Genomic DNA, 12,749 nt, shown 5'->3' with positions numbered 1-12,749 from the left:
ACTTATCGTAGGCATTTTGCTAATATCGTTCATTACCATAAGTAGCCTATACTAGAGAACTGTGTAGTTTAAAATGAAATAAGTTTGTTAATATGGGTGATTGTTAATTGTATGGCTACAACCAGCAAGCTAGTGGTACTGTAGTAGTTTAAAGCTGCAATATGTAACTTTTTGGTCGACCTAACAAAATGCACATAGAAATGTGTTTTATAGATCTGCCATTCTCATTGAAAGCAAGTCTAAGAAGCAGTAGATGTGTTCTATGTCTGCTATTTCTATGCTTCCCGTTATTAAATTTAGTGTTTTCGTCTTTTACTTTTGGTTTTGTACACCAGCTTCAAACAGCTGAAAATACAATATTTTTGGTTATGGAAAATATATTTCACAGTGGTTTAGATAGTACACTGATTCTCAATACTATACTTTCTTGTTTTGTCTCACAAACTGAAATTAGGCAAGCTATTAGAATTTTTGGAACCAGGCAATGGTGGATCGATATCTGCATCGTGCATATTTTTAAAGGATAATAAATAAAGAAATGTGGTCCACATTCATGTTAGAAACGCCTACTTATCGCATGTGGTGTTAAGTGTATGTTTGTGAAACTAAAAAGAAAAGCTGTTTTGTATTCATTTTGGGTCATGTGGACATAAAAGTGGTAGTTGAAGTAGGTGGAATATACGACTTAAAATAAGATGTCATGTCACCTCTCTTTCACTTCCTATATAGACCATTAGAATAGGACTGGTGCCAGTAACTGAAGTGCAGGAGAAAAGCGGAGAGGAGGTAAAGCAATAAAGGTCTTTACAGGGGGATTGATGGAGGGGGGGGGGGGCGGAGGAAGGAAGGGAAATGGGCTCAGTGACCTTTGCAGGAGATTCCCCCAGTGTTCAAACGGCACCATGAAAGCCAGGCTTGTTTCTGAAGTCCGCCGCAAAATGTCAATTGCAACTTATCCCACCTGCCCAAGGACGGGGTCTGAAAGTGGAGTCTGGAGTCACTGTAGTGTAGCCCATCTATTCTACAGTGGGGCTCTATGTGGTCTCTGTGTCTCCTTCTAATGTCTGGGTCCTGCTGAGTAAATTCACCTTTTCAAATTTTAAGGCAGCAAAATGTGAAGGCTGTGCAAAGGGTGTGTAGACTTTCGCTAGGCACTGTATAAGTGTCAGGCTTGACACGCTTTACCCTAAAATATTAATTTCACTTCCCATCTAGCACATAATGTTCTGTCCTCTGGTTATTTTGCATACAACCTTCCCACAACGTTCTGGGAATGGTGCAGGATAGTTTTTTGGCTTTGGAACATTCTCAGCAGATTTAACAAAATTGACAAAATAACTATTTTTTTCTTGGTATTTCATTACTTTAACAGAACGTTTCCTAAAAGTTTAAAACATCGTTACAATTAAATATATTTTTGGTAATGTTCTAAGAACGTTCTCCAACTGGTTTTTGACATTAGGAAGAGATGTTCTCAGATAGTCCATAGAACGTTAAGAAGCAATGTTCTCCTGTGGGAATTTAAATACTGCATAACAGCATAACATTTCCACCAGGTTTCCTCATTGTTCTATTTAAAGTAATGTTCTCATTGTTCCCGAGAATGTTAAGAAACAATGCTCTGTTTGAACGTCAATACTTCAATATAACATTTCTTACAGGTTTCCTCGTGGTTCTTTTTAAAGTAATGTTCTCAGAACGTTTAGAGAATGTTAAGAAATAACATTCTTCTGTGGGAATTTCAGTGCCTCAGCACTCTGTAGGGTAGCACCATGGTGTAGACGGAGGACAGCTAGCTTCCTTCCTCTTCTGAGTACATTGACGTCAATACAAAACCTAGGAGGCTCATAGTTCTCACCCCCTTGCATAGACTTACACAGTAATTATGACAACTTCCAGAGGATGTCCTCCAACCTATCAGAGCTCTTGTAGCATGAACTGACATGTTGTCCACCCAATCAAAGGATCAGAGAATGTATCTAGAACTCAAAGCATAAGCTGCAGCTAGCTAGCTGGTGAGTAGTTGACTCTAAGAGATAAAAACAATGGTTGAACAAATTAAGAAGCAAGAGAGAAATAGAGAGAGAGATTGTAATTTCTTTTCAGTTTCCACTTACTTTGCTAAAAAAAAAATGCAGCTAGTTAGTTTAGCCTACTGAAACACTCTGCTCAAACAGAGGGATGCTATGTTAGCTAGCTGGCTATGACTATCCAACACAACACTGGAAATATTCCAAGTCATAGTAAGGTTTTGATTTTACTTTTTTTTTGCCACCAGGGCCCGCCGATTTAACTGCTTACTGAATGTATACTATAATGTCACTGCATGATTGTAGCAGGTTTACTTAAGTGATAATGCCCTAGAAGCCAGTGTTTGTGAGGATATATTGGCACGGGTGTTGTTATGCCCGAGACGAAGTCAAGAGGAGCTAGCCAACAACACAGCTAACAAAATCACTTCAAACTGAAGCCGGAAAGACTTCAAACTAGCTGCACTTCATTTTGTTTTTACCTTTTTTCAATTGACATTTCTTTATCTCCATAAAAATTATGCCTGCTGATTCATGATTTTGACTGACTGAGAAACGGTAACCCGTTGCCTGCCTGCCTGTCTGTCTCATCCAGACTCCCGACACGTTCATTACTATGGGACAGCTGGAAATCGAATTTCAATATTGAAACAATATTAATACAAATCTCCACTGTCGAAAACAAAATCTTAGTCTAAAAGAAATGTGAGATAATGTCCAGATGCTTTTTATAGTGGAGATCAAGTTATAAAATGCTTGGCTGGGCTGATGAGACAGTGGATTGCGAGGGTCAGATGGAACAGAATAAATAGGCATTTTAACGTCATAGATTTAGACAGTGGTAACTTGTGAAATAGACACCGGCTGGAATGTGGTTTTAACCAATCAGCATTCATGATTAGACCCATTAATTGTATAATTATGTGTTAGTTCTATTAGCCATGCTGACAATGACGTTACCTTAGGGGCGGCAGGTAGCCTAGTGGTTAGAGCACTGGTTAGAGCGTTGTTCCTCGTTAGGCCGTCATTGTAAATAAGAATTTGTTCTTAACTGACTTGCCTAGTTAAATAAAGGTTAAATAAAATAAAAAATTAAAAGCTAATATGGTGACAATGATGTAGGCTGTTTGTTGCAGTTTGGCTTGGACAGGTTTTTTCACCTGGTCACATACAGCATTGAAGTCCACAAGCGAAGGTAAGAGTTGAGAGGAGGAATACAACATGCGCATAGATGTGAGAAGGAATACAACATGGCAGCTATGAAAGCAAACTGTGTTTACTCGTGATCAGGTGTATATTGATTCCACAAAAAAATAAACCTGAAATTGTTCAATGTTGCACCATGTTTTTTTAATTTAATCTTTGTTTAACTAGGCAAATCTGTTAAGAACAAATTGTTATTTGCAATGACAGTCTAGGAACAGTGGGTTAACTGCTTGTTCAGGGGCAGAACGACAGATTTTTACCTTGTCAGCTTGGGGATTCGATCTAGCAACCTTTCGGTTACTGGCCCAACTCTCTAACCACTAGGCTACCTGCTGCCCTGTGTGTCACTGTCAAATGTGTCTCTCGACCTGTGTGCACCTACATTGTAAACTTTCAATCATAGACTAGCTAGACTAGACAACCTCATGATGGGTACAGGGAAAATTCGAGTATCATGTAGTAGCCTAAGCCTATCGATGTTACATTGACCTGGGTGAATGAAACATGAATGACAGTCATCCAATATGCTGTAATGTTCATGAAAAAAAAATTGTCCTCCCTCATCTTAAACGGCACTGCCGTCACTGATGCGCTGTCTGTTGTAGATCATCATTCTCTCAAGTTGTCCTATAGTAATGTGGCCGCATATGCTCCAGGTAGGACAAAGTTATTCAGGAAAGCTTAACACTAGCTCCTCCTCCTCTACAATCCAAGTGACTATTCCTCGTGCACCTAGAACTTAACGCTTCAATATACAGTCGTGGCCAAAAGTTTTGAGAATGACACAAATATTGATTTTCACAAAGTCTGCTGCCTCAGTTTGTATGATGGCAATTTGCATATACTCCAGAATGTTATGAAGAGTGATCAGATGAATTGCAATTAATTGCAAAGTCCCTATTTGCCATGCAAATGAACTGAATCCCCAAAAAACATTTCCACTGCATTTCAGCCCTGCCACAAAAGAACCAGCTGACATCATGTCAGTGATTCCCTCGTTAACACAGGTGTCAGTGTTGACGAGGACAAGGCTGGAGATCACTCTGTCATGCTGATTGAGTTCGAATAACAGACTGGAAGCTTCAAAAGGAGGGTGGTGCTTGGAATCATTGTTCTTCCTCTGTCAACCATGGTTACCTGCAAGGAAACCTGTACCTGTGCCGTCATTGCTTTGCACAAAAAAGGCTTCACAGGCAAGGATATTGCTGCCAGTAAGATTGCATCTAAATCAACAATTTATCGGATCACCAAGAACTTCAAGGAGAGCGGTTCAATTGTTGTGAAGAAGGCCTCAGGGTGCCCAAGAAAGTCCAGCAAGTGCCAGGACCGTCTCCTAAAGTTGATTCAGCTGCGGGATCGGGGCACCACCAGTACAGAGCTTGCTCAGGAATGGCAGCAGGCAGGTGTGAGTGCATCTGCACACACAGTGAGGTGAAGACTTTTGGAGGATGGCCTGGTGTCAAGAAGGGCAGAAAAGAAGCCACTTCTCTCCAGGAAAAACATCAGGGACAGACTGATATTCTGCAAAAGGTACAGGGATTGGACTGCTGAGGACTGGGGTAAAGTCATTTTCTCTGATGAATCCACATTCCGATTGTTTGGGGCATCCGGAAAAAAGCGTGTCTGGAGAAGACAAGGTGAGCGCTACCATCAGTCCTGTGTCATGCCAACAGTAAAGTATCCTGAGACCATTCATGTGTGGGGTTGCTTCTCAGCCAAGGGAATGGGCTCACTCACAATTTTGCCTAAGAACACAGCCATGAATAAAGAATGGTACCAACACATCCTCCGAGAGCAACTTCTCCCAACCATCCAGGAACAGTTTGGTGACGAACAATGCCTTTTCCAGCATGATGGAGTACCTTGCCATAAATCAAAAGTGATAACTAAGTGGCTCGGGGAACAAAACATCGATATTTTGGGTCCAAGGCCGGGAAACTCCCCAGACCTTAATCCCATTGAGAACTTGTGGTCAATCCTCAAGAGGCGGTGGACAAACAAAAACCCACAAATTCTGACAAACTCCAAGTATTGATTATGCAGGAATGGGCTGCCATCAGTCAGGATGTGGCCCAGAAGTTAATTGACAGCATGCCAGGGCGGATTGCAGAGGTCTTGAAAAAGAAGGGTCAACACTGCAAATATTGACTCTTTGCATCAACTTCATGTAATTGTCAATAAAAGCTTTTGACACTTATGAAATGCTAATTATACTTCAGTATTCCATAGTAACATCTGACAAAAATATCTAAAGAACCTGAAGCAGCAAACTTTGTGGAAATTAATATTTGTGTCATTCTCAAAACTTTTGGCCACTGTAGACTACATATTTATCATTTAACTTTTAAAATGTATTACCTTTTATATGTGGCAAAAACACATCCAGTCACAATGTTTTAATATGATTAGGCTACTTCAAAAGTACGCGCACTTTCATCCAAAATATAATTCCAGCATCCTCAAAATGGCATGACTTTAACCAGGATTCCATCCAACTTTTTATGCGAGTAAAGTAGCCTACATGTCGGATAAAAAATGTTACATCATTGGAAAGCATGCAGTTTATTAGGCTACAGATGAAATAAGTTATGATGAACTTCACAGGGTGGTGAAAGTACACAGTGATGAAGTTGATGCTCCTTTAAATAAATATCTGTCACGCCCTGACCTTAGATATCCTTTTTATTCTCTATTTTGGTTAGGTCAGGGTGTGACTAGGGTGGGCAATCTATGTGTTCTATTTCTTTGTTGGCCGGGTATGGTTCCCAATCAGAGGCAGCTGTCTATCGTTGTCTCTGATTGGAGATCATACTTAGGCAGCCTGTTTTCTACCTTAGTTTGTGTGATCTTGTTTTTTGCATAGTTGCTGTCTAGCCCTGCAGAACTTTATGTTCGTTTATATATATATATTTTTTTTTTGGTGTTCATCAAATTAAAGAAAGATGTACGCTTACCACGCTGCACCTTGGTCTCATTCCAACAACGGACGTAACAATATCAAGAGGTTCTTATTCTGGTGATATGATGGTCAATGCTTGGCTGTCATTTAACAAATAAAAATAATCTTGCACTTTTGTCCATAATAATCTCTTGATTGAGTAGGCTATACCTGCACTGTATCTGCAAGCTGTTGGCTAGAGCCCACGTGCCAATACCATGGACACATTCGCTATACCTAAGCACTATTTTTTAGTGACAAAACTATATACTGTAGCCCTAGAGTTGAAAATGCGACGTAAACCCAATTAACTTCAGATCTGCTAGGTCGGATCTGAATGCACATCATGGTTCACCAGCAGCCCTAAACATCTGAAGAATAAACTACAGACTAGGGTTTAATAATTTCCCTATATTTTCCAAATGTCCCATCCCGATTATTCTCCCCGGGTAACCTGGTATTTCCCGCCCAAACCGGAAGTGTCATTCTGAAGTATATGAAGCATATAAATGTGTCTGGATTTAATTAGAGCTTTGATCGGCATGAAACTAAAGTCTGATGCTACCTGAGCTTGATAAGCCTTACATTAAATACATTTTATGAGCCCTACATTAAATACATTTTATGAGCCCAAGCCCCAAAGTGCCCAAATGATTGTGCCATTATCCAATACATAGCCATAGCTACACACAGTAAAAACATATATTATACAGGCAGATTACGCATGACAGAAAAACATAAAAGCCCATAGATGTATCTATGCTCTCTTGGGTAAGTAAATGGCACAAGCACCAGTAAGCTAATCTTTTTGAGTGTGGACTGTATTATTGTATTATACTGTATTATATGGACTAGAATTCCGCACCTCTTTCAAACCACAAACCTGGGAGAGAACATGTGATGCTGGTGCAGGACATGCGGCCTACAAAGTTAACAGCATACAAGAGCTTAGTCTATTAGTATAAGAAATGCCCCCCCCCCCCCCCAAAATAAAAATCCAGCAACTTATTCTAGTATTCTTATTCTAATTTTTCCTGGGACTTCAAGAGCTAAGGTGCATTTTTTAAGGTGAGAGGCCAGCAGAGCGCAGGTGCATATTGCGCTAGATATTTTAAGTTAGAAGCTTTTGCATAGCCCATCATCCATTAGATTCAGATAATTGAATCTGAAATTATTACCTGAAAGAGGTAGGCTATACATTTGAAGTCGGAAGTTTACATGCACTTAAATTGGAGTCATTAAAACTCGTTTTTCAACCACTCCCCAAATTACTTGTTAACAAACTATAGTTTTGGGAAGTCGGTTAGGACATCTACTTAGTGCATGACACAAGTCATTTTTCCAACAATTGTTCACAGGCAGATTATTTCACTTATAACTCACTGTATCACAATTCCAGTGGGTCAGAAGTTTACATACACTAAGTTGACTGTGCCTTTAAACAACTTGGAAATTTCCAGAAATTATGTCATGGCTTTAGAAGCTTCTGATAGGCCAAGTGACATCATTTGAGTCAATTGGAGGTGTACCTGTGGACGTATTTCAAGGCCTACCTTCAAATTCAGTGCCTCTTTGCTTGACATCATGGGACAATCAAAAGAAATCAGCCAAGACCTCAGAAAAACAATTGTAGACCTCCACAAGTCTGGTTCATCCTTGGGAGCAATTTCCAAATGCCTGAAGGTACCACGTTCATCTGTACAAACAATAGTATGCAAGCATCAACACCATGGGACCGTCATACTGCTCAGGAAGGAGACTCATTCTGTCTCCTAGAGATGAACGTACTTTGGTGGGAAAAGTGCAAATCAATCCCAGAACAACAGCAAAGGACGTTGTGAAGATGCTGGAGGAAACAGTTACAAAAATATCTATATCCACAGTAAAAACGAGTCCTATATCAACATAACCTGAAAGGCCGCTCAGCAAGGAAGAAGCCACTGCTCCAAAACGCAATGAAAAAGCCAGACTACGGTTTGCAACTGCACATGGGGACAAAGATCGTACTTTTGGAGAAATGTCCCACAATGACCCCAAGCATACTTCTAAAGTTGTAGCAAAATGGCTTAAGGACAACAAAGTCAAGGTATTGGATTGGCCATCACAAAGCCCTGACCTCAATCCCATAGAAAATTTGTGGGCAGAACTGAAAAAGCGTGTGCGAGCAAGGAGGCCTACAAACCTGACTCAGTTACACCAGCTCTGTCAGGAGGAATGGGACAATTCATCCAACTTATTGTGGGAAGCTTGTGGAAGGCTACCCAAAACATTTGACCCAAGTTAAACAATTTAAATGCAAACCTACCAAATACTAATTTAGTGTACGTGAACTTCTGACCCACTGGGAATGTGATAAAAGAAATCAAAGCTGAAATGAATCATTCCCTCTACTATTATTCTGACATTTCACTTTTTTTTACCCCCAATTTCAATTGGTAGTAGTTAGTCTTGTCTCATCACTGCAACTCCCGTACGGACTCGGGAGAAGCGAAGGTCAAGAAACACAACCCAACCAAGCCGCACTGCTTCTTGACACAATGCACATCCAACCCGGAAGCCAGCCGCACCAATGTGTCAGAGGAAACACCGTACACCTGGCGACCTGGTCAGCGTGCACTGCGCCCAGCCCGCCACAGGAGTCACTAGTGCACAATGAGACAAGGATATCCCTGCCGGTCAAACCCTCCCTAACCCGGACGACGCTGGGCCAATTGTGCGTCGCCCCACTCCCGGTCACGGCCGGCTGCGACAGAGCCAGGGCTCGAAGCCAGAATCTCTGGTGGCACAGGTCAAGAAACACAACCCAGTGTTGTGTTTCAGGTCAAGAAACACAGTGCCAGGTCAAGAAACACAGTGCCTTAGACCACTGCGCCACCCAGGAGGCCCGACATTTCACATTCTTAAAATAAAGTGGTGATCCTAGCTGACCTAAGACAGGGAATTGTTACTAGGATTAAATGCCAGGAATTGTGAAATACTGAGTTTAAATGTATTTAGCTAAGGTGTATGTAAACTTCCGACTTCAACTGTATATGTGTAAATTAGTCGTGCATTTAGTCCTTTTATTACTGTAGCATACTGTATGACGCAGCAAATTTAGGGACCACAATGGAAATAATTTCCTGACTTTATTGCGCAATCCTGGTCACTTTTTAAAATAATTTGTGTCTATATAGTACCAGTCAAAAGTTTGGACACACCTACTCATTCCAGGGTTTTTCTTTATTTCAACTATTTTCTACATTGTAGACTAATACTGAAGACATAAAAACTATGAAATAACACATATTGAATCAAGTAGTGACAAAAAAAGTGTTAAACCAATCAAAAATATACTTTATATTTGAGATTCTTCAAAGTAACCACCCTTTGCCTTGATGACAGTTTTGCACGCTCTTGGCATTCTCTCAACCAGCTTCATGTGGTAGTCACCTGGAATGCATTTCAATTAACAGGTGTGCCTTTTGTGGAATTTCTTTCCTTCTTAATGCGTTTGAGCCAATCAGTTGTGTTGTGACAAGGTAGGGGTGGTATATAGAAGATAACCCTATTTGGTAAAAGACCAAGTCTATATTATGGCAAGAATAGCTCAAATAAGCAAAGAGAAACGACAGTCCATCATTACTTTAAGATATGAAGGTCATTCTATCCGGAAAATGTCAATAACTTTGAAAGTTTCTTCATGTGCAGTTGCAAAAACCATCAAGCACTATGATGAAACTGGCTCTCCTAAGGACCGCTACAGGAAAGCAAGACCCAGAGTTACCTCTCCTGCAGAAGATAAGTTCATTAGAGTTACTAGCCTCAGAAATTGCAGTCTTGTAAATGCTTCACAGAGTTCAAGTAACAGACACATCTCAACATGTGTGTCTGCGTGAATCAGGCCTTCATGGTCGAATTGCTGTAAAGAAACAACTACTAAAGGACACCAATAATAAGAAGAGACTTGCTTGGGCCAAGGAACATGATCAATGGACATTAGACTGGTGGAAATCTGTCCATTGGTCTGATTAGTGTGCAATTTTTGGTTCCAAACGCTGTGTCTTTGTGAGACACAAAGTAGGTGAACGGATGATCTCCGCATGTGTGGTTCCCACCGTGAAGCATGAAGGAGGTGGTGTGGGAGTGCTGGTGACACTGTCTGTGATTTATTTACTATTCAGGACACACTTAACCAGCATGGCTACCACAGCATTCTGCAGCGATACACCATCCCATGTGGTTTGTGCTTAGTGGGACTATCATTTGTTTTTCAACAGGACAATGACCCAACACACCTCCAGGCTGTGTAAGGGCTATTTGACCAAGAAGGAGAGTGATGGAGTGCTGCATCAGATGACCTGGCCTCCACAATCACCCAACCTCAACCCAATTGAGATGGTTTGGGATGAGTTGGACCACAAAGTGAAGGAAAAGCAGCCAAGTGCTCAGCATATGTGGGAACTCCAACACTGTTGGAAAAGCATTCCAGGTAAAGCTGGTTGAGAGAATGCCAAGAGTGTGCAAAGCTGTCACCAAGGCAAAGGGTGGCTACTTTGAAGAATCTAAAATCTATTTGGATTTGTTTAGAACTTTTTTGGTCACTACATGGTTCCATATGTGTTAATTCATAGTTTTGATGTCTTCACTATTATTCTACAAGGTAGAAAATAGTCAAAATAAAGAAAAAACCTTGAATGAGTAGGTGTGTCCAAACTTTTGACATTTACTGTAAACTATGTATTTTTTTAAACTGGCAAATTAATCAGTAAATCAATCCAAACTGTTTAGCAGCAATTTGATGAATGGAAAGAGACATCTGTTACTAAACACCAAAAAGTTGAATGACATTCAGAAATGGCCACGCCTTCTATACTGGGTATGGGAGGGATGTGTTTTCTGTTTGTCGAGATTGACATACAGTGGCTTGCGAAAGTATTCGCCCCCTTGTCATTTTTCATTTTGTTGCCTTACAACCTGGAACTAAAATAGATGTTCTAGGGGATTGTATCATTTTATTTACACAACATGCTACCACTTTGAAGATGTAAAATATTTTTTACTGTGAAACGAACAAGAAATAATACAAAAAAACTGAAAACTTGAGTGTGCATAACTGTTCACCCCCCCAAAGTCAATACTTTGTAGAGCCAACTTTTGCAGCAATTACAGCTTCAAGGTTCTTGGGGTATGTCTCTATAAGATTGGCACTTCTAGCCACTGGGATTATTGCCCATTCTTCAAGGTAAAACTGCTCTAGCTCATTCAAGTTGGATGGGTTCTGCTGGTGTACAGCAATCTTTAAGTCATACCATAGATTCTCAATTGGATTGAGGTCTGGGCTTTGACTAGGCCATTCCAAGACATTTAAATGTTTCCCCTTAAACCACTCCAGTGGTGCTTTAGCAGTATGCTTAGGGTCATTGTCCTGCTGGAAGGTGAACCTCCGTCCCAGTCTCAAATCTCTGGAAGACTGAAACAGGTTTCCCTCAAGAATTTCCCTGTATTTAGCCCCATCTATCATTCCTTCAATTCTGACCAGTTTCCCAGTCCCTGCTGATGAAAAACATCCCCACAATATGATGCTGCCACCACCATGGTGTTCTCGGGGTGATGAGAGGTGTTGGGTTTGCGCCAGACATAGCGTTTTCCTTGATGCCCAAAAAGCTCAATTTTAGTCTCATCTGACCAGAGTACTTTCTTCCATATGTTTGGGGAGTCTCCCACATGCCTTTTGGCGAACACCAAACATGTTTGCTTATTTTTTTCTTTAAGCAATGGCTTTTTTCTGACCACTCTTCCATAAAGCCCAGCTCTGTGGAGTGTACGGCTTAAAGTGGTCCTATGGACAGATACTCCAATCTCCGCTGTGGAGCTTTGCAGCTCCTTCAGGGTTATCTTTGGTCACTTTGTTCCCTCTCTGATTCATGCCCTCCTTGCCTGGTCCATGAGTTTTGGTGGGTGGCCCTCTCTTGGCAGGTTTGTTGTGGTGCCATATTCTTTAAAAAAATTTAATAATGGATTTAATGGTGCGCCGTGGGATGTTCAAAGTTTCTAATATTTTTTTATAACCCAACCCTAATCTGTACTTCTCCACAACTTTGTCCCTGACCTGTTTGGAGAGCTCCTTGGTCTTCATGGTTCCGCTTGCTTGGTGGTGCCCCTTGCTTAGTGGTGTTGCAGACTCTGGGGCCTTTCAGAACAGGTGTATATACAGTTGAAGTCAGAAGTTTACATACACCTTAGCCAAATACATTTAAACTCAGTTTTTCACAATTCCTGACATTTAATCCTAGTAAGAGTTACCTGTCTTAGGTCAGTTAGGATCACCACTTTATTTTAAGAATGTGAAATGACAGAATAATAGTAGAGAGAATGATTTATTTCAGGTTTTATTTCTTTCATCACATTCCCAGTGGGTCAGAAGTTTACATACACTCAATTAGTATTTGGTAGCATTGCCTTTAAATTGTTTAACTTGGGTCAAACATTTCAGGTATCCTTCCACAAGCTTCCCACAATAAGTTGGATGAATTTTGTCCCATTCCTCCTGACAGAGCTGGTGTAACTGAGTCAGGTTTGTAGGCCTCCTTGCT

The sequence above is a fragment of the Salvelinus namaycush genome, chromosome 22 (genome assembly GCF_016432855.1).
Source record: "Salvelinus namaycush isolate Seneca chromosome 22, SaNama_1.0, whole genome shotgun sequence".
Taxonomy (NCBI): domain Eukaryota; kingdom Metazoa; phylum Chordata; class Actinopteri; order Salmoniformes; family Salmonidae; genus Salvelinus; species Salvelinus namaycush.
The sequence above is the reverse complement of the archived record's forward strand: the minus strand, read 5'-3'. Positions refer to the sequence as shown.